At 35.9% G+C, this 22868-nt stretch overlaps 1 long non-coding RNA gene across 1 annotated transcript in view; it reads right to left on the reverse strand.

Annotated features, from left to right (window-relative positions):
- The window catches only part of LOC123939343, a 40744-nt gene extending 18127 nt beyond the window's left edge, over window positions 1–22617 (reverse strand). Inside the window, exon 1 of the long non-coding RNA XR_006817826.1 lies at window positions 22541–22617. This is a non-coding gene — a long non-coding RNA (uncharacterized LOC123939343). The remainder of the gene's footprint in view (window positions 1–22540) is intronic.
- Between the last annotated feature and the right edge of the window lie 251 nt (window positions 22618–22868).

Here is a 22868-nt window from a genome sequence, read left to right on the forward strand (position 1 = left end):
CTTTCTCTCCTTCAGGGCTTCCCCACCTCAGTACTATTAACATTTTGTGCCAGCTTGTTCTGTTAGGAGGGTCTGTTTTGTACATTGTGGGATGTTTTACAGCATCCCTGACCTCTATCTTATGAAAACCAAAAATGTCCCCAGACATTACCAAGTATCTCCTGGGAGGCAAAAATCTTGGCCAGTTGAGAGCCACTGCTCTGCTTTGCACATGTGCCATAACAAAAGCAACCTTGAGTCACAGCACAGGTCCAAGTAACACTAGTAATGGTAGCAACAACTTTTACAAACATTTCCTTTTTTTTTTTTAATTGTACCAATTTATACTTCCACCGACAGTGTTGTTTTTTTTTTTTAAGATGTTATTTATTGGGGCGCCTGGGTGGCTCAGCGGGTTAAAGCCTCTGCCTTCAGCTCAGGTCATGATCCCAGGGTCCTGGGATCGAGCCCCGCATCGGGCTCTCTGCTTGGCTGGGAGCCTGCTTCCTCCTCTCTCTCTCTCTGCCTGCCTCTCTGCCTACTTGTAATCTCTATCTGTCAAATAAATAAATCTTTAAAAAAAAAAAAAAAAAAAAGAACCTGGTCATGGGATAAAAAAAAGATGTTATTTATTTATTTGACAGATAGAGATCACAAGTAGGGAGAGAGGCAGGCAGAGAGAGAGAGAGGAGGAAGCAGGCTCCCTGCCAAGCAGAGAGCCCGATGCGGGGCTCGATCCCAGGACCCTGGGATCATGACCTGAGCGAAAGGCAGAGGCTTTAACCCACTGAGCCACCCAGGCGCCCCACAACAACTTTTACAAACATTTACCCCAAATTTAGAATTGGAAGCCGAGATTGAAATGAATTTCCATGTAACTTTCAGAGTGTTAATAGGAGAATGCAGAATATGTCACATTCATATCTCTGATACTCTTTGAATAAGGAATTGCTTTGCATTTGCCTTATTTGGAGGAGTTATGCATTATCAAGTGAAATGGTCTCCCATATCACACTGACTCTCATCTGAAAGTAACCATTTAAAACAAAAATGCCTTCATTTGTTTATTTTATTTTGTTGTTACTCGCATTCAGTATTTTTTATATATCTTTTTGCTTATTTACATTAGAACAGATTCATTGCAGTGTGGAAGGAAAATGTAATCTATCTGATACTGTCTGTAATCTACACCAATGTACTGACTAGTGTGTATTAAATGTTAAATAATCAAGTATAAATACCTATAAATAAGGATTTATAATGCATAAATCCTTAGTAGATTATTATATAGATGTTTAAGAGTGTTTTGATGATGTTTAGGGGAATTGTTTGGGGCTCTTGCTTGTATGAAGAATGCATTATTATTTTTCCCATTTAAAATAAAATATTTGTACTTGCTAAAAAAAATTTGCTTTCCCATACATTTTCAGAAGTAGATTAGATTCAGATATTTAGGAATGCCTGCAGTTATATTACTTGAGCATTTACTAAGTGCTGGCATATTATTTGAACGTTTACTATGTACAAGGCAAAGGCACAGCACGGTCTTATCCAGAGAGTATCAGAGATATGAATACAACATAGTCTGAATTCTGTAACTCTCTAAAAGCTACATGAAAATTCATTTCAGTCTGAACATCAAACTAAGCATTACTAGATGGGAAAGAAAGGTAAAAGACTTCATTTTAAATTTTTTAGAAATCACAGAAGCAATTCTGGTTCTTAATCCTGAGATTTAAAAAAAAAAAAAAAGGTGGCTATTCTCATTGTAAGGATAAGGGATTCCATTCCCTCACTTTCTATTTATTCCTCCAGACTTCTGTTCCATCATTTCATTAAAACTCCACTAGCCATATTCATCAACAGCGTTTTGTGGGAAACCCAGTGGGTTTCAGTCCATATCCTATGTGACTTCTTGACTTTTTTTTAAACACAATTGATCCTTTAGTTTTTTTAAGTACTGTATTCTCAGATGTGCATTGCAGAGCTAGATTTCTTGCTTGATCTGCAGACCCTATATTTAACTATACCCTGGGCATCGCAACTCAGAAGTCTTACAGACACACCTATGATTCAATTATGCAAAACTGAATTCATCACATCTCCTTCAACCAAAATCTGCTTTTCCTCCTGTGTCTCCAATTTTAATAAATGGCATCAGGATTTCCTCCATTTTTTGAGCTAGAATTAAGGCATGATCCATGGTTTTTCCCTCTCTTTCTCTGTGAACCAGTCAGTCATCAAACCCTATTGATTCTATCCCTTCAGCAGTTCTTAAGCCCATCGTATTTCCTCCCTATTGCTATCATCTTAGTTCTGAATTTTACAGTCTTTTGACTCTTTTATGCAGTTATTTCCTAATTGGCTGCCTGGGTGGTCAACTAAGTATTAACATAAACTGTTAGGGGTGAATGGATGACTCAGTCCATTAAGTGTCTACCTTCGGCTCAGGTCATGATCTCAGGGTCCTGGGATCCAGCCCTGCTGGTGGGCTCCCTGCTCACCAGGGAGACTGCTTCTCCCTCTCCCCCTGTCCTTCCTCCCGGCTTATGCTCTCTCTCTCTCTTTCCCTCTTTCAAATAAATAAGTGAAATCTTAAAAAAGAATTAAAAAATAAGCTGCTTATTTTTCTCAGTTAACCAGATACATATGTTAACATAGATCAAAGAAAACACCAGACATAGTTGTCAGACAATGTATAATATGGGACTGGTACAGAAGGACTGTGGGAAGAAGGCAGTGAGAGAACCAGTAGAGTTTCAGGTGGGTCATGGCAAGTTCCTCACTTTGATTATCAAGAGACATACAGGAAATGCCAAAAACTGAGGTAGCAGTAGGAACCACATATCAGTGACTCTTTAAACCAATCAAGGTAACAGATAGAAACTAGGAAGGAGCAGTGGAAAGATTTTAGGATTCTGCAGAATATCCCATTTCTTATCTAGGTGATTTTTAATGGACCAGGTGCATACTTGCTGGTTCTTGTACAATGACATGTTAAAAGACATCATGTAGCCCCTTTCCTGAGGTACGTGGTCTCAAGCCCTTTCCATATATCCAGGAGTTATGTAGCCAGCACCTTCCACTGTGTGTAAAGGTAGGAGATTATTGGATTGAGCCATAAATCAGTTGTCAGTAGAAAGGAATAACTGAGTTACTTATTTGGGGAAAAGGTAAAATTTAGGCATAATTATATGTCTTTTGTATTCTCCTCTAATTCAGCTTCGTTTTAGAATCCATTAAAAGAACTTTGCCTTTATCCCATATCTAACTCTCTGTGTCTGCTTATTATATCTGCTTAGGTTGCATCAGGCATCCTCACATTATAATTCTGCTTATTTTGAAACAGAATGCTATAAAATTTATTCTTACCACTTGCCAATACATTAGAAAAAGGGTCGACATGATATGTTGGTCTTTGGATAGGACAGTAAACACCTGGAAAAATAATTAGTTTCAGATAAATAATATGGTTAGCAAAGGATGTCATTTTAGGTAAAGTAAATACATGGAACATGGATATTTTAAAGTGCTCTCATAACTTTCCTCAGACATATGTTAAAGTAGTATTTTGTTTTCTAATCAACATCAATCTCTAGCAAATAATTCTCAGACTCTGGTTAAAGAAGTACTTTCTTTTGATTTTGTATTTTGCAGAAATTTTAATGAAAGTAGATAACATTTTTATTGTCTAAATATTATAGATCTATATAAGTAAAAATTTGAGATTATCGTATTCCTTGGATAGTTGATGAATGAAAACAATGTACAAAGTAGAATTTGAAGATTGCATTGATTTTTTCCAATCTTAAGTAATTTAATGCATCAGGCAAGATAAATATGAAGATTTATAATATCTGTTTAGCTCTTCATTTTAGTTGCCAAATAATTTTATTTCTTTGTTCTATCTATAGTCCCTAACTGATTTTGTGGGTTCCACTGTCCTCAGAGGTAACTCTGATTCTGTCTTTCGAAAGATGAGGAGTTATGGAACAAATTATATGAAATGCTGTATAGTTAAGATTAATTAATAATGGTTATAGTAGACATTAATTAATAAATCCATTCTAATTGTAATTACTTATAACAGTGAATTAGAAAATGATTTTATGTTAATGGATCAATGAGAGAAAAAGAAGGGTCTTTAAGTTTGCAGGAGAGTGGGTATGTGATAATAGAGGACAGGATTTGTTAATGATATCATCTAAATTGCTTGCCAATAGACATTTTCACATATCTCTAAGAAGACAAGATTTTTTTTGATGAAATTTCTAGGCCCAAACAGTTCAGTGCTGACAAACTCTTTCAGTGTTTCCTCCAGATTACATGGGAAAACATCACAAGGGGCAACTTGTTAGCCCTACCTAATGATCTGATTTTCTGTGAACTAAAAAAAAAAAAGTGTGTATGCGCAAACAAAGCGCTTGTGTCAGGACCTAAAAAATGAAGGTCCCAAACTGATCAATATGTACCTGACTGACAATGCTATACCATATCAATTTCTAGTGTTCTGTTTCCAGTAAAGGGTACTCAAATTTTTATATTACTTTCATAGTTTGCAAAGTGATTTCACATACATTATCACGTTGAGCCCTAAAGAAAATCCAATGACATGAATAAAATGGGTTTTTGCTAATGAATTAAGATAAAAAACATAGATATCTGGAATGTGGCCACGAAGTATCTCCCTTCAGGTAAAGAATGCCGGAAGAAAGGAAGTTGGGCTTTCTAGAGCAAGAAAACAGATTTTTCAGTTATCTCTATACCAAAAGGCTCTTTGGATTATTCTGGCAAGAGTCCCCAGTTCTAGGAACCTAGGTATAGTGTTTCTCCTCTATCTATCAGCTTCCAGACAGGTTGTTTTGGACCTTTCCCACAAAGTCTTAAAGAGAAGAAGGTGTACTCATTTCACTAGATCATATGGGACATCAGATATCAGGTAGCAAGCAGGCAGTGGTAGGACCTCTTAAAAACCTTTTGTTTTTTAATTTTATTATTTTTTCTTGTTTTCTTAAAATTATTTTTACTTAAGAACCTTTGAATTCCTTTTTCTTTTTTAAGATTTTATTTATTTGACAGACAGAGATCACAAGTAGGCAGAGAAGCAGGCAGAGAGAGAGGAGGAAGCAGGCTCCCTGCAGAGCAGAGAGCCCGAGGTGATGTGGGGCTCCATCCCAGGACCCTGCGATCATGACCTGAGCCAAAGGCAGAGGCTTTAACCCACTGAGCCAGGCGCCCCAAGAACCTTTGAATTCCTTTCTTACTGAATTGGTTCTGGTTAAAACTAAAATCCAGTACTAAAAGTTAACAAAAGAAAACAGTATCACAGACACTGTATCTTATGAGCTCTTTTAATGCCTAAGCACAGTCAAGAAATAGTGTGGGGACTTGCTTAAAGCAATTGCATTTTCAAGGTTAAGACACAGTCTTGGTCACTGATCCACATTAACAATAGCAGAAAAAAAATCAGTGGCTAAGTAATGAAGTGACAGAAAAAGAAGGAAGAAGGAAAGAAGACATGAAAAAGAAAACTGGGAGACATGAACAAAGTACAAAGTTGAATTTCTCTTGTTTTTTTCCATTTCGGGAAAATATCCACAAAAATATTTAACTGTAGCTATTGTACACAAGTTTAAAATTCAGGAATTAGCTACATATTAACATAAGTTATAAGTTTAAATCCAAGATCAATGGCACATCTTTCATTTTGCAAATCTTAATTTGGAAAGCCAATTATGAGATGTGAGATTGACCCTGGCAAGAAGATAGACATTTTTAAAAACTAAGATATATGTAAGTCCCTAAACAGAAATGTTTTCTTTAATATATTTTTAGTATTATATCTCTAAAATCAGAATAATACATCATAATGGGACATAATGGAAAAATGTTTCCCCTTCAGGTAATGTAAAACACATGTATTTCTGCACTCAGAAATCTATTCTACTTGCTAAAGAGATTTTGGTTTCAATTTCATTGACATATGTTTGATAAACCCATAGTTTTAAGCATGTTCTCTTAGTAAAATATCAATTTGCACATATATTCAGTTTGCTTCCAGTTTTTCCATATGCCTTTTGACTTTCAGTTTAGTCCCTGGGGTTCTTAAAAGTTACATAGGGCTCTTTTTCCTCTGTCCTTAATATGGGCACTGATCAAACTCAAGTTATGCATCTAAAAATTTAGTTGTAAATAATGCCCAACATTCATATAATAAAAATAGAACAATAAGTGGGCACTTGGGTGGCTCAGTGGGTTAAAGCCTCTGCCTTTGGCTCAGGTCATGATCCCAGGGTCCTAGGATCGAGCCCCACATCAGGCTCTCTGCTCAGCAGGGATCCTGCTTCCCCCCCCCCCCGCCCCGCCCCGTCTGCCTCTCTGCCTGCTTGTGATCTCTGTCAAATAAATAAATACAATCTTTGGCAAAAAATAGAAAAATAAGAATAATTGCATGGAGCACTGGGTGTGGAGCATGAACAATGAGTTTTGGAACATACCAAAAAATTTTAAAAAATAGTAATAAACTGAAGTTATCTCAGATCTTTTTTTTTTTTTTTTCTATATGAGGTACTTGGGTAGGTAACTCAGTTGTCCTCCATTCCAGAATAGAGTTTGCAGTATGGTAATTTTGCACCTTATTGTGAATTTTAATAAATTTTTGCTGAATTGAATAGAAATTGATCAGCTCACATAGGATATCTAGCGAGACAAATATCTTCTGGTAATTTCTGTTGTTTTCCTAACAATTTAGGTCCCCACTCCATTCTTATCACACATATGGTAGTAAAGAAAGGGAAGAGGAAATCCTTGGAGATGCTGTGGCAGAACACACAACTGTAAAATTGAAATGTTTTCTAGATGGATCCTATTTGCTCTAGAAGAAAGTATATTTCAGTTTACCTCTACCTCAAACACGTGTGGTATTCCAACATTTTCTGATGCTCACCTCAGTCAGAGTGGCACTGATTTTTAACAGGAGACTGTGGAAAATGGTTTTGAACTAAACTAGGGATCATAAACATCAGAGAGGGGATGAAGGGGAACATCTCAATCTTCAGATTCTTCATAGTCAAATATACATGGTCCCAATCACCTGGATGATTCTGAAACCTATTGTCTGAATTTTTTGTTGTTAATGCAAACATCCATTCTGATTGGTTGCTATATACATTCTAATCAGTCCATTTATTTTTAACAACTTGATTAAGGTAAAATTGCCATATAACAGGCTGCTCATATTTAATTGTAAAAATTTTAAAGTTTTTCCATTTATATGCATCTGTGAAACTGTCAAGACAGTGGGTGTATATCCATCACCCCCAAAAGTTTCCTCACACCTCTTTGTAATTCCTGCCTCCTGATCATTCCCTCAGATAACTACTGATCTGCTTTCTGTCCCTATACATTAATTTGAATTTCTTAAACTATTATATACATAATTTGTTTTCTTTTTCTGGTCTTGCTTCTTGTAGCATATTTATGTTGCAATTCTTCCATATTGTAAAATGTATCAAAAGTTCATTTTTTATATTGTTGAGTAGTATTCCATTGTTTTAATATACTACAGTTTGTTTATCCAGTCACCTCTTAAAGGACTGTTGTCTAAATGTTTAGGGTTATTAGGACCATGCTGAGTTGGGCTCTAGATGGATGTGCAATTATGACTGTATTTTGCTTACTTTTCTAAGCCTAGTTAGCAGTCCATCATAATGTAATTCATATGAAAAACATTTCTGTGACAAAACATCAACATCTCAGGATTGGGAAAATATTACACTTGTTTTTTTCCTTAATTTAGGCTAGGTCTGTATACCAAAACAATTGGTCATCTCAGTCAGTCAACCCCAAGTAATCAATTTAGGAAAAATAGCTGATCTGAGAGCCTTGAGATTACGTATGGCTTTCTACTGAGTTTCACTAAGTCTTTCCTTACTTGCTCTTTCGTTTCTGTTTGAGGAAATTATCTAAAACTTAAAACTTAAATTATCTAAAACTTAAGCATTGCTAACTCTTCTAAAAGTGAAAATTAATTACACCATAGATCTATAACTGAGTCAAGAATAAAAGGTATATTGGGGGGGAAACTTCTATTTTTATTTTACAATTTTAAGAGGTATTTTTAAAGCTAAGAATAAAATTTCCTTTTTGAAATTTGAAAAATCTGTTGATGTTAATCTTTTAATTGGTTGAAGGGCAGAGGACCAACATGGGGCAGATTTCTAATTTCATTGATTGGTGCTATAGGAAAATGCTCATATTTTGCAGGTATACCGTTGTTAATGCCCAATCCTGTAGTCCTTTTTCATGCAGAACTCCCACTGGGAGTACCACATGAGAAAGAAATGTAGGATGAGACCCGATTATTATAATTCACAAGACTAATTATGACTTTGAGTTTTCCTGGGTAAGCTAATTCTTTCTGCACCCTGGGATCAGTAAGCACGAAAGTAGTCTCACAAGGATTCCACTGCATTTAACATTACATATATTTATAAATAAATCCAAAGACCTTAAATAGCCCTTCAATTCTCCGATGTTTTCTTTGTGTTATGTTTTTTAAATGATAAAAAAAATTAAATAAGACAATGCCACAGGTGTAGTTTCACTAAAAAATAAAAATAAAAAATAAGCTACACATCAATCATGCGTTTTTTGGCATTGCCTCACTTGTTTTAAATAGACTGTTTATTTTTATTGGCATCACTGGTGAATAAGACTAAACAGGGACATGGGAAAGCAAGGATTAAAGAGAACTTGAAAGAAAGGAGAACCTCAGACAAATAAGAGTTGGAAGGAAAAGAGAGAAAGAGAAGTGCTGTTGTAAGATAAAAGAAGACTGACAGGAGGGGCTCTGCTTAATTTTCATTTGTATTTGTGGAGAGCTTTGTGAGCAACATAAAATGATTCTATATTCTTGAATGATCTGAAATCTGTTCTTGATTTTTTGGTGTGACAGATCTCACAAACACTGATTCCAGAGTTTTCTATGATGCCACTATCAACAAATCCCTCCAACAGCCTTTTTTATTCAGTCAACCATTGTACATTTATCTGAGAGAGAGTTTCTTTGTGTACAGAGTAATTTCCATGTTGTGAGGTTTCTTGTCTTCAGTTACCTCCAGTTTTATGCTTTAGTCAGAAAACTCACATAGCATTCAAAAAGGAAAACTCAAAGCAATATAGACTTTTGTGCCTTTTACAAAGAATTAGAGCTGTGTGCCCCTACCAATATAGCAATATATTATATAAGGTCAATACTCCTTTTCACATGCCTCTAATACAGATGCATTTTATGAGGTAGAACAGCAAACACTGAATCACTCTAGTAGAGATACACAAAACAAGTAATTATCGCTAGTTGCAGAAAAATAATTATGCAGTTGTGTGATGAAAACCAGTTTTTAACTGGGAGGAGAAATTCTACCAAAAAAAGCATGTGGAAAAGCTAAATGTTGTGTTCTGGAAAATAAGCCATTCTGTAAAACTTCCTAATGCAGCTGTATCATCCAGACGAGGTACCATACTTTTTTTTTTTAACAGCACACTGCATACTGGATGTAACGCAGGATGCTGGTGTATAAGACACACATAATTACTACTATTTTCTGTTGGCTTTTCTGTCGAAGTGACCATTTTCTCTTATCAATTCATCTAATATTTTAGTAAGAATACCCTTTATTGTCATCTAATGCTTACCAGGTAGTCCTTGATTATGATTCAATAGACACCTCGGATCACTAGCAGTTCTATCTGGAGTCAGCTGTTTACTATCATAAATTTTACTGGATGTTCTCTATGTCCAAGATATATAAAATAGCATTTAGTATCCAAAAAAAAAAAAAAAAAAAAAAAAAAAAAAAGCTATTGGGGCTTTATTTGTAATGCAGCATCTTTTTTCTTTATATTATACAGGACACCAACGAAATGTGTCCATTTCTACAGAAGGTGTTTATCTCAGATACCTACAGTGAGTTCCCTCTGCTCTGACATATACCTAGCCCCCATGGAAGCCAGGAGGATTTTGTTTCCTTACTGTTAAGCATGGCTGTTCTGGGCCCTTTAACTAAATCCACTACCATGAATGAACTTAGAGCAGAAACAGCAAGTACAGCTACATTTAGGCTTATATCAGCATTTCTGTTTAACACATTTTAAAACTACATTTAAGTAATGTGGAGGTTATGACATGAAGTGACAAAACCTAAGTGTGTGAGCTGGATGAAACTATCTTTAGCTAGGCTTCCTGGGCCAATGTAGTGAAGTATATGGGCTAAAGAAAGAGGCTCGGGTTTGCCTCTGAATTTTCAGGAGTGTGAAGGCTCTTTTTAAAGTCTTCATATTAAACATATCTTATCTATACACCATAATGGCATCTGTGGCCAGCAAACAAGCCGGTGAAGCTTGAGGAAGTTTCCATCCTAATCCTTTTGATTGCTTCTTACTGCTTCCTCTCTCCTCGCCCCTACCCTCAGTTGCGTGTTGGACTCCACACCTCTACAAAATGAAAAGAACAAGCAAGGAGGACTTCTTTTGGTGCAATTTTTCAATGGTTGGTTTTAAGTGAATCATAACTTTCCTGAGCAAAGCTTTGAAATTGGTTTCATAATTTGGGGCTGGAAAAGAGGTGGTCAAGATAGAACCTTTAAAAATCCATTTTATGATGTGATGACCACTGCAAACAAATGATAAATATATCTGCATTTAGCCTATCTGTACACATATATCTGTATATTTTTATAATATATAGAAGCCTTGATGCAGATACCTATGTCTCTATACTTGTTTCAGCTTAGTTATTATTGCTAATATCTTTGGGACACTTACCAGTTGTAAATCTATCTTTGTCCCCTCATTTCCAAATTTGTTCCAGAGCTTGATAGTAAATACCTATGTTGGTGTGATAGATTGCATTGCCTTTAATAATAAATTATTATATACCATATTCTAAATGTTTTAGTAGACTACTATTTTCCCTCAACAATTTTAATGACATAGTAAAATCAAATATAAATTCTCAAGTGGTGTATATTGGGGGTTTTAATAAATACTAAATATCACTAAGTGTTTTTATGTTTTATAAATTATTTTATTTTAAAAGAGGTAAAATTTTCTTTTAAAACTTGGCAAAATAAGTATTTGTTGCTAATCTCATCACTTGTTTTGCCTTAAAGCATATTAATGATTATTCTGGTTATTTAATATTAATAAGTACTCCTAAAAAAAAAGTAGATCTGCTCATTTGGGATATTGGGTTTTACATAGATTGAGAAGATTAGTGTGATTAAGTACTCTGAATTCTTAAATAATCATTTTAACCACTTCTAACAAATTTAAGTTGAATGCTTTTAAAAGTTCCTCTAAAACCATCGTAGGTTTTATTTTGTAAAATCTGCTGCAAAAATTAGTCTACCACTGTGAATGAATTGCTTTTAATAGAGAGACTGGGGGAAAGAAGGGAAAGGGAAATTTAGGAGGAGAAAAATGTCAAGTGAATCAATATGATTAATTAAATTAAATGTGGATTTATAAAACTCATATTCATAGATTTACACAATATATTCACAGTGACATTTAAAACGTGTTTTGAAAATCCCTAAATAAAGTCCCATGTACATGAAGATATTTTCCATCTTTAAGAAATAAAAAAAAACTTAACAACATAATAGAATCATATAACTTTACTGCCATCTACTATACATTTCAATTGTTTTTTGACAGAAAAACTGGGACAATTTTAATATGTAGAAGTTTTAAAGGAAATTATATCCATTTTTGCTACTTTCTGAGTTATTTATGCTTAACCCAATAGATAATCTTGACTACTAATGTAACACAAGTAGTTTTTCTTGTTTTAAATTCATATCCAGGTCATTTTGATGTTAACCCATTAAGTTTACCTATTTGGTGTTAACCCACTAAGCTCACACTATGCTGTTCTTCTACTGGATGACTAAATTGTTAAACTTAATGGGTCAAATATTCCTAAAAACAAAAGTTAATTTTTATAAGTTGTGAAATACAATGTGGAGGAAAGGAGCTGGTTCTTAGGTTTTGGAAATTGTTTTTTTTTAAATTCAGGTAATACAAAGATAAAAGTGGTACCTTAAACCCACTTGTAGAATTAACGTCTGTGAATGATAAAAATAACAGGGTCATTAGCATGGCACAGCACCTAACATAAGAGATTTGGAGAGAATATTCAGGTTCAGACAGTACAGTGATGATGTGATTTGTACGCAAATCAATTTAACTTAAGAAAACTAAGAGTCTTTAGATAGTAATTCTAAATTGCAATTACTTCCTTTCCTCCCAGAAGTCTGTTAGTATTGGTGGGTTTCTCCCCCAATCCTGTGTATTTCATATTAGTATAAAATTTTTTATACCAGCTTTCCTGACGAGTATATTATTTATTTTATAAAAATTCAGTCATAGCCCAAGCTATTTTAACAAATGACAATTTTTTCCCTGTAAAAAAAGTTCTAAGATAAAGATTTTGCATCACAGGAAAAAATGGAGGAAAAACGAGAGAATACTTTATTTCCTTTAGTGGCTTGCTATTGATGATGAAAAACAAGGAAACAAATGTAATTGGTTAAAAAAAAAACAAAAAAAAAACCAAAAAAAACAAAGGAAGTTTCAAGTGTCTCAAATAGAGGAATATTTTTAGTTGTAAATAGCTCAATTTTATTTCTAGATCCTAAAATATGTGTCCCTGCCCCCCCCAACCCAATCTTGCTTCCCATTTCAATACTTCAGCCTTATCAAAGTAAACAAGCTATTGTTAGAATAGAAAATCCACCTAGGTTTGAGGGCTGCTGCCACTTCCCTCTCTTCCTAGCACAATCCCGTGCCAATAGCTTTTGGAAAAGGGAAGAAAGAAAGGTCTGCTACTGTGCTGTGTGGAAGCAAAGGGGCAGAGGGGCATCACTTCAATCTCTTGGCTCTGGTCCTTTCTCAATCTCTCCCTCCCTCCCTCGCCTTCTCCCTCCCTCTCCCTCCCTTTCCCTCTCTCTCTCATCTCCAGAGAAAAGAGATGCTCTTCATTCACAAAACAAAACAAGAAAATCTCTATAATTATTTTTGGCTCAGCTCCATTGAAATGCATTCTCCTGGAAGCATCTCTGTTTTAGATTAAAACAATGCTTAGAATATTCATTCTCTCCTCTTTCTTTCTCACTCACTACCCCAGCATGCCACCCCCAAACCACACTGCTCTTCCCCGTCCCACCCCATTTTTCTCTTGCTTTCTTATTTCCCAGGCTTGGTTTCTTTTGCTCTCTGTCACTGCCTTTGGTTGTATTTTTTCTCAACCATACCAAACTTAAGGCCTCAGAGATTGTTAGCATCGATGCCTACAAGTGTAACTCAGGGTCTCCATGCTTAGTGTCAGCTGTTTGAGACTCATAACGTTTTCCAACCAGGAAATATCCCCCAATCCTGTGTCACTAATTATGCTGTATGATTGTTGCTTTGTGATCTGATATTTCAAAGTGAAAAAAACAGATGACTTCTAGCCTTGTCCTGTTCAGTGAAATTGGGAATAAAGTTTACTTTATCTTTCTTGCAGCCCTCTTCAACACCCAGTCCTCAAAAAGCAAATAAAATCTTCATTGTCCTTTGTATGTGGTAGTTATTGAGTTCTAGGGGTAAGGCATGGAAAATTACTATTTTAAAAATCAATTTCCATCATTTAGTCACTGACAAAATTTAGCTCATGAAATCAGAATATATCTATTAAAATTTTTTTCTATCCACAACTCTATCTTTGATTTTGTTTTCCTTCAGGGCAAAAACTTTCACCGTTTTTCATTTTGCTAAGGGAAAAAAATTACAGCAGATGAAGTAAAGAATTCCTGCTAGTGTGTACATATTAGTAAAGTTATCTGTGCTGTAGGGTTCGCTTCCCTAAATAGTGGGAGGCAAGATTTTTATTTATAATGACATATTTTGTGGAATTCCAGTTTCCTACACCTTTCAATTTTGGGTGACTGTAGATAAAAGTTGCTCATAAACCTTTCATTGACAGAAGTAGATCTGATACTTTCATTAGCATTAATGTTTTCTATTTCTTACTTGTTAATTGGAATAATTAATTTGTTCTCATTTCAGATTCTTGGTTGTTAGCAAAGGCATCCAATTTTAGTACCTATAACCCATGTATCCTGTTAAAGAGTTCATACTTGCTCCTTTGAACAAGGGATGTTTTGTATGGATACTGTAATCACATGTAAGTAAGAACTAGCCTTCCTGCACTATCTTGACAAACAAAACAAAATCCTGACAGTTGCCCAGATGTGAAATGTCTCTGGGATTTCCTATCTGCCCAATAACACTAAAGTAATCTTGTAAGCATGTATTTAAAAGAGTTTGGGAACCTATTTCTAAGCCCTCAAAAGAACTCTGATTCCTGAACTCTATTTGGTTTACCAAATAAAGAGAGATAAAGAAAAGGGGGGGAGGGAAGGAAAGCCACACACACTGCCATTAATTATACTGTAAACATTTAATAAATATTCTTTCTTTCTGTCCTTGCCCTTTTCAAAAGGAAAGGTGGTAATTTACATGTGCTATGCCTTTTTCTTCGCATTGTTTTATTTCTTTTCTTCCTGGCTTTCTTTAACTTTGTAGGAAAGAGGAGGACATGTTTGAGAAGATAGAAATGTTTACCTAGTACATTTTTTTTTTCAATATAAAAAAAACCAGCCTAAATACCTTCTACTTTCTCTTTGAAGCTTTGTTAAACTACTAGTTCTGGAAGCTGCATTTTAATTACAAAATATTATAAAGGGAATATAGTAGGAATGCACAACCTTTAATTCTCAGCCAAATGAGAGGAAGTTTAATAGCAATGTGTGGTTGCAGGAATGGTTATGTTTGGGGTCCATATGCATGTTCAACTCACACATTCAGGCAGTGCAATAAAGCAGGGAAAAAACAGCTGATACACAAAAGGGACCGTCTAGACAGTACCCCATCAGTCTGGCTAAATTTGGTGCTGGCATTCCCAGTGGGATTGTAATATAATTGTTCTGGTGTCTGCGTTCATTCCCCCTGTCAAACACCATTCCAAATATATATCCTTCTCCCCCCAACCCTTTTCCTTCCATAAATGTGAAGCCCAAACTCTGCCATGCTAGAAAGGGTGTTAGATGGCCCAACACCAAGAGAATGTTATAATTTAGCAAAAGCACATTGTTCAATTCCTTTAAGAAAAATTCCTGTTACTTCCTAACGACAGATAGAATTAATTCCAAATTTTGATAATTTAAATTAGAACATGGAAAAATTTCCATGCAAATACAAATAACCTTGAAATACTGAGGACTTGAAGTGAAAGTAAATAGGCCTTTTACCCCTTTATATTTATTAACCTTTGTTAGAAAATTTAACAGAAATCAGAGATGTGAAAGTGTAATGATGGACATGGATCATAAATTCTAATGAAGAAAGGCTAATGAAAAAAAATGTTAAGCAAAGCACTGAAAAAATGCAAATTGTGTATTTTTTCTTTCTTAGGTTTGAAAGTCATAATATTTTTTCTCTCTAACCATCTTTTGAAAGTTAAATTTCTCTTAATTTTTATATGAATGATTTCTTTCTGTCTCGCTCTCTCTCTTTTTTTGGGGGGGTGGCTTTTTAAAGGAGAAACCAAAATATTATTTCACTGACTTGTGGTAACTATCAATATTTTTAAAATATTTTGATTTGAGACATCATGAAAATGAAAATCACTACTTACAGAATAAACTAAACTAAAGGACCTGTCATTAAAACGAATAATGCATCTATTATTGACAAAAATGCTTATGATATAAAAACTTCCATACCATTGACATTTAAGCGGTCAGATTTTTTTTTAAGAAAAATGCAGATTTTTGAATTGCCATATAAAATAATAACCAGATACACTTACTTTGTTTTCTGTTCCCAAGTGTCACCTTTGGGCATTGTTTAGATATTAAAATTGACCAGGAAATATATTTTTTAAATCTTTTTTTTTTAACTACAAGAAAAAGTATCTTGAGAACGAGGCTGAACTCTTTTGTTTTATTGATTATGGGTCTGTATTTGTATTTCCTATTTTAGAGGTTAGTAATCCTTTCTTGGATCTTATAAACAGAATTTGTCTCCCATCTCTGCAGTTTTGAGATGCTTGGTAGACTAGGATCCCAAGTGTGTGAAGAAAGTCCATACCCTCATCAGGGACCAAACTAACTAGAGCGAATTCAAAGAAAATAGTTCAGGCACTAGATCCTGGCTTTATCCAACTTTAGAAGGCTGAGAGACAAGTACACCAACCAAGACAGGGCTAATGAGAAATGGCTGTTCCAGGAAGAAGCAAGACACAGGGTCTCAACTCGCACAAAGACAGAGCACAATTGCACAGAAAATCACCACCAAAGCAATCAGGAAACATTCAGATACATTTACAGATGTCTTAAAATTGTCGCATAAAAATGAAAGATTAAAGATTATAGATGTCTTAAAACTCTTACATGGAAAAGAGATTGTATCCTTCTGTTTTTAAAAATAGTGATTTCATATTTTTTCCTTCTTTGTATGGAATTTTTCTTTTGGCTTTGTCCATGAGTATGAGAAACACATCATTTTAAAAAGACAAAATACTATTTGAAGAGTGGTTGCGTGAAGATGGGTGGGTTGCTTGTGATTGTTTTTATTCACTTTATTTATTTATATTTTTTTACCTTATGTACTGGCGGAAAGTAAAAGGCCTGGCTGCAGCCCTCTCTGAGATGAAATAGTGTAGCAAAATCTGAGTTTTATACTTGATTTTCAAACTATTGAATAATATCCTATGAGACCTCTTGGGTCTTAACTGGATTAAAATGAATATATTTGTGCTCTGGCTCTTTTCAGCTAACTAATGTGCATGTGAATTGATAGTGTGCGAGGTAGCGGGTGAGAACAAGTATATGTGACACTGGGAGAAGATGCGGGCTCCGGGCTGAGGGTGACTGTGTGAAGGAGAACGCAGGATGGTGTGGGCTGCCTCCAAAGAGTGAGAGAAATGAAAATTAGCAGGCCTTGGGATCTGGTGGATTTTGTGTGAGCCAGAAGAGAGGCTTAGTTGGGAGATGAAGAGGGAGGGGAAGCGTGGTGGTGAAGGGAGGGAGGAGAAGGGGGTGTGGCGTGTGCGTGTGCGTGTGTGTGTGTGTGTGTATGCGCGCGCGCGCGCACGCTCGCTCCCTCGCGCACGCGTGTGTGTTGGCTCTGAGATGTCAGTTATGGCTGAGCTTCGGGTTTTTGTTTTGTCGGTTCCCAGCGTAAATAGGCTGGAATTTCAGGTTCAGGTTGGAGTGCGTGCAAAGGCATCGTCCTTCGAGTTTCTTTTTCTGGCCCTTCACTATGGTTGCCCTTCCGAACATTGCTGCGGCTACAGAGGAGGAGTGGGGGGAGCAACAAGAGATGGGGGTCTGTCTGCAGCTGCCCCTCTCACACTTGAATAAAAGAACTTTTTTTCAGGGGTAGGGAAGCTGTGAATACCTTTCCCAATAAGAGATGAGGCATATTGAAAACTATATTAAATTACCCTGATTAACAATTTAGCCACGAACAGGGGAGCTTTGGGAGATCTCTATAGGCAGAACTGGGGGCTATTCATGCCAGCAGCTAAGAGGTCGAAAGGTTTCTGAAGTTCACAGGCTCAGAGCCTTTGTTATGCTAACAGACAATCTCAAATCAGCTGCCTAGTGGAGTGTGAAATATAAATGATTCCTTGAGAACTTCCAATAAGTTGTCACTCTTGCTCTCCAAATACCGGGACAGGCTGCTAATTTCTAGCAGGCCCTTTTGCAACATCGCTAGCCCTAAATGAATGCCTTTGTAGTTCAAATAATCTTTTCAAGGGAGCTGTCCTATCATCGTAGCCCAAATGCATCTTGGTTTTGACTATTAAATGAAAATCAGGGCTCAGCAGTGCTTGACTTTTCCAAGCGGCCCGATGTTTGGGAAGGGTGGTGGCAGCTCTCATGCACAACAAGTTAGCACCCACTGCAGGAGGGCCAGGGCATTAATAACAGTGCAAGGGCCCAGGAGCTACCCCAACTCTCACCCCCACTCCCTACCAGGAACAATGCACTGGGAGAGATTTACGTGGCTTCCCTCAGGCTAGACTACCTTCCTCTTTCAGCCACACCAACATGTCTCTGATTTATGGACTCTCTGTCCAAGAGGACAGCCAGCTGACCTGCTAGCATCTGACTGGTCACTTCGAAGCATCAACTTTGGAGATGGATGTATTCATTCTTCAGGGCAGGCAAGGCCAAGGGGAGGAGGGCAAGGTGTGTGTCCAGGCCATGCCCCTGGTATCAGATGCTTGTGTATATTATTTTACCATTTTCCCATAAGAAGGATGCAAACATGGCTTATGATCTTGGGTATGACCCTTGAGCATGTCCAGATGGACAGAAAGAGGTTCTGGCTCCCTGAGTCCAAATTACAAAGCTTTTTAAATAAGGAAAACCGCTCCCCATTCCAAAACCAAGACAAGTTGCAGAGAGTGAGAATGAGAATCTATTTGGGAAAGCAAGCGTGTGCCCAGATTTAAACATTTTACTAAGAAAAGACAAAGCTAATTTATACCACAAAAAAAAAAAAAAATGCAAAGAAGAGGACAGAAATTAAAGAAACGAGAAATCCATTTCTATCGGTCTTTATAAAGGAAGGGGTTAAACCTTAACAGTTGTAACTTGGGTCCTAAAAATATTGATATTTTTGACTCTATGTCCTCTGTGTCTTTGCTGAAATACAGAAGGGTATATGATATCACAGAAGTCTCTGTTTTTTCCAGACAGAGCAGGATTGATTTTTGGCAAGGAATGGGGGGAAAAATCAAATGGGCTGTATTTCTTAATATATTCCTAAGGTAAGTTTATAAACATATAAACATACAAAGGCAATATATTTTAATACACCCTTAGGTAACTTTATAAATCTTGCCCATACAGCTCTACAGAAAAGCCAAGGGCCTCGATTCCCCTTCGTCGTCTTCGTCTAACCATGTTTCAAAATATAACAAAAATGTCTGAGGGAGTTCATTTTGATTGATACAGAAACTGGTTGAAGTGAACACTTTTTTCTGCTTTGGGTATACTAAGACTTACCCCTATATGTTAATATACTAATTACATATAAAAAAGCGGAAGTGTAACTTCCACCAATTTTGAAGTCATCCAGCTTACATGTTTGAATATTACTTCTAAAAAAGCCAGGATACAAAATATAATGGTAAAGAACTCTGGGATTCAACTCAGAGAATTTGGCCACCAGAATAGGAGAGAGTATTTAGGGATCAGGTCATTATTTGTGTTTCAAATCCTTATTTGTTTCACTCAGGAAAACAATCTGCAAATAATATTGGCTAGAAAAAATCACTGACATTGCTTCAGATTACTGACATTAAAGGAGTTTAAAAAAAAATAAAGTTTGTGGTCTCTTCTACCAAATGCCAGAATTAGGTAGTAATTTGTTCTGGCTATCCTCACCCCTTTTCAGAGGGCCTCAGGATTCTGGTTATCCTTATTTCAGAGCTAGCAGCATGAGGGGCTTCAGATGCACTTCTCATTACACACAAAACGGCAGCGCTGGTAGCTCAAAGTTCGGCGGTGTGCCACAACTTGCTTAAATTTAACTTTTCATTCCCTCTACATTTACAAAATGTTAATTAATATGAAACTGTAAGCCTCTATATGTTATTGACACATGCTGGATATTCAAAGGAGAAACACCTTCTCTGTGCTTCCAAATACTTACTTTACCACTTCCAAGTGTCCTCTCTCTTTCCCGTCTTTAACACATCAAAACAGGGAAGAAAGCGCTTTTGTGTTATAACTACAGAGAAAACATTTGAGAATGTGTCAGTGCTGTGAATACCAGCACCAGTTTGGGGGTTGGTTTGTTTTTCCCCCTGCCGTGGTATTTCTTTTCCCTTTGCTTTCGCAGTCTTTAAACTCTGGCCACTCTGAGAGAAGCAATGGTTGAAATGAAAAGTTAGGACAAATTGTATTAAACCTGTGTGTTGCCAGAATATGAGCATGATGAAAGCAGTGTCAGGGCACTACAGAGCCAGACCGGCTCTCCACATACAGAAAATTAAAATAAAATAAAAGCTGGTCCTTTTTGCTTTCTTAAAGACTTAAGACCTAAGAGAAAGGGGAAAATTCCTTAAAAAAAAAAAAAAAAAAAAGCAAGTTTCCAGGGTTGCCATTTCTGCGGATTGGGGGGGGTGTCTGAATGTGTGTGTTTGTGTGTGTGCATGTGAGAGTGTGTTTGGGGAGAAAAGAAAGAATGGGGGAGGAGGAAGGGCAGATAACTTTACTGACATATTAATTCTTTAGATAACAGTAAACGAATGGTCCAAATAGACATTTGTTTCCCCTAATAGGTTTTGTGCAGGTCTCTTACAAGCTGTGGCATATGCTTCATTTATATGTATATTTATTTAGAAGGATTGAGAAGAATAGGTGTAGTTTGTCTGTAGTCGCAGTTATTATTTAAAGTCCAAAGAGGTTACAACTTTTTTCTACCCCAAACACAAATACAAAGGTCTCTTGTATGTGCTTCCTGCATTACTTTCAAGGCCAATTAAAAATAAAGATAATATTCTAACTCTCTCGAGCCTTGGGAAGATAAAAGAGGCTAAAAGGCAAAAGGACTCCAAGATGGCTGCCTCTTCCTTCTTCCCCTCCTTACTGCCTGTTTTCCACATAGAAATTAATGTAATATTTTGTTTAGAAATCACATTGTAGGTCATTTGCAAATGAGGCAGCCTCCGAGGCACCAATATCTGCCTAGAATACTCTCATGATGCCATGGAGGTATGGAGAGATTAAAATGCAAACATTCAAATGTATTTAGATTTGTACACAGTGACTGGACTCACATACATACACACTTGAATGTGTGAACAACACACACAGCTGCAAATGGAATAAAGGGCCGAAATCCTTCTTAATTCTTAGGACAGAAGAGAAAAGGAGGGCTCCAGGCCACCTCCTTCGTCCCCAAAGGTTCGAAAATGCCCTGTTCATGGTCTGGATTCAATTTTTAAAAAAAGATATATCTTACTGATGACTCTCTCATTAGGCAGACTTCTAAAGTCTGGGGAGGCAAGATTTCCATAAATTATCTCTCTAACTCATCTCATGCTGGTGTAAATGCAAAGCTAAAAAAAATTTTTTTTTGCATTTTTTTTAAAAAGAATACCAAGCTAACCAGCTTCCTGACTAACATGGTAAAGGATTAAGATGGCTAGTAATTACTGCTATTAATTATAATAAATATATATTCTCAATGATAAAATCCCACCCACAAAGCTAAACTTAAAATAATGTTGAGAATAAATAAAAGTATATTTGGGGCTTTATAACAGATTTATAGCAGGTTACTCTCTAGACTGGAGTGCACCAGGCATAGAACAAAGCAAATGGTTTAGTTCCTATAGGAAATATATTAAAAAGGAAAAAAAAAAGAAAGACGCTCACAACCCTTTATCTAAAAGCCATCAGGGACAAGCACTCAATACAAGTTAACAAGCAGGAACTGATAAGATAACATTTATACGAGGTCAGAAGTCAAATGCCAGTCAAAGGCTTTTAACCTCTTGGGTCATAAACAGGAATAGTTAAAAGTGAGAGGTAGTTATTTATCGGATTTTAAGGGTACCTGATCATTGCCAGAGAATCACCAATGATGAAACTAATTAGGATTTATAGAAAAAAAACTTTGTAGCTGTTCAAAGAAAATTAACCTACAAACCCATAATTCTGCAATTGGTAGAGAGCAAAACAAACAAACAAACCCCCCCCTTCTTTTGAGGGGGAAAAGAAATCTAGAAATTTAAATAGATTTAGTAACAAAATCTCTCTCAGAAACAATAATTTATAGTAATAGTATATACCAATTAATATGTGGTAAATGATAGACCTTATAAATTCTGTATTAACCATCTAACAACAAAAATAAGCATTACATAATTTATTTTCAATTTTTGCCTTTTTTCTTTTACTCCCCCTTCAGACCTCTTAAATTAGGCAGGATATAACTCCGATATCACAATACTTCTTGCCCTCAGAATGCCGTCATTTATAAATTTAAAAAAATATATGTATTCTAATGGCAATTATTTAAAAACATCAGAATATCGAAACTGCTTAATTAAAATGTTATCTTAATCTATCCAGAGAAACAGATGTCTTTTCCTTTATTTGCTGTCAGAATATTTTCCTTTGTTTTGATTTTTGTCCTTTTTGTCTTTTTTTTAGGTTCACATTCTAAACAGTTCCTGGTCTCAGAGTCCATGCTGACTTATATTTTCAAAGCATACCACCCCCCTTTTTCTCTTTTGCAATAAAAGAAAGCAGATCTAGATATTTCTTTCTAGAGAGAGATAGAGGGATTGTTGTTAGGCCTGCTAAGGCCCACTGTTTCTTTAAACAGAGTCCACAATACACTAGGCGAACATTGTGGATTTAAAATGCTTTTAAATATTTATCAGAAGTATTTTATCATCATATTCAAATGACACCTGGAGTGCACTCACCTTTATTGACAATCTCTGTTCTGAAAGTCCATTTGCTTCCTTAAAGCCCCCCAAGCAGAACAAGGACTACCCGTTTTCATTCAGTTAATGTTTAGTAAAAAACCAAGCAACCTTAATCAGCATGCTGATTGCATCGTCAACTAACAAATAATTTACTACTCTGAGCATTGCATTCCATTAAAAGCTCATTAAATTTTCTGTTCTCCAATGGGAGGTTTAGCTTTTGAACTGTATGCTTTTGCTTGGAATGATCATTTATTCAATTTTTGCAAAATGTTGTGGTTTTTTTTTTTTTTTTTTCCTAAAGTATAGGTGAGCATTTCAATAC

This window comes from Meles meles, chromosome 3 (assembly GCF_922984935.1).
Source record: "Meles meles chromosome 3, mMelMel3.1 paternal haplotype, whole genome shotgun sequence".
Lineage (NCBI taxonomy): Eukaryota > Metazoa > Chordata > Mammalia > Carnivora > Mustelidae > Meles > Meles meles.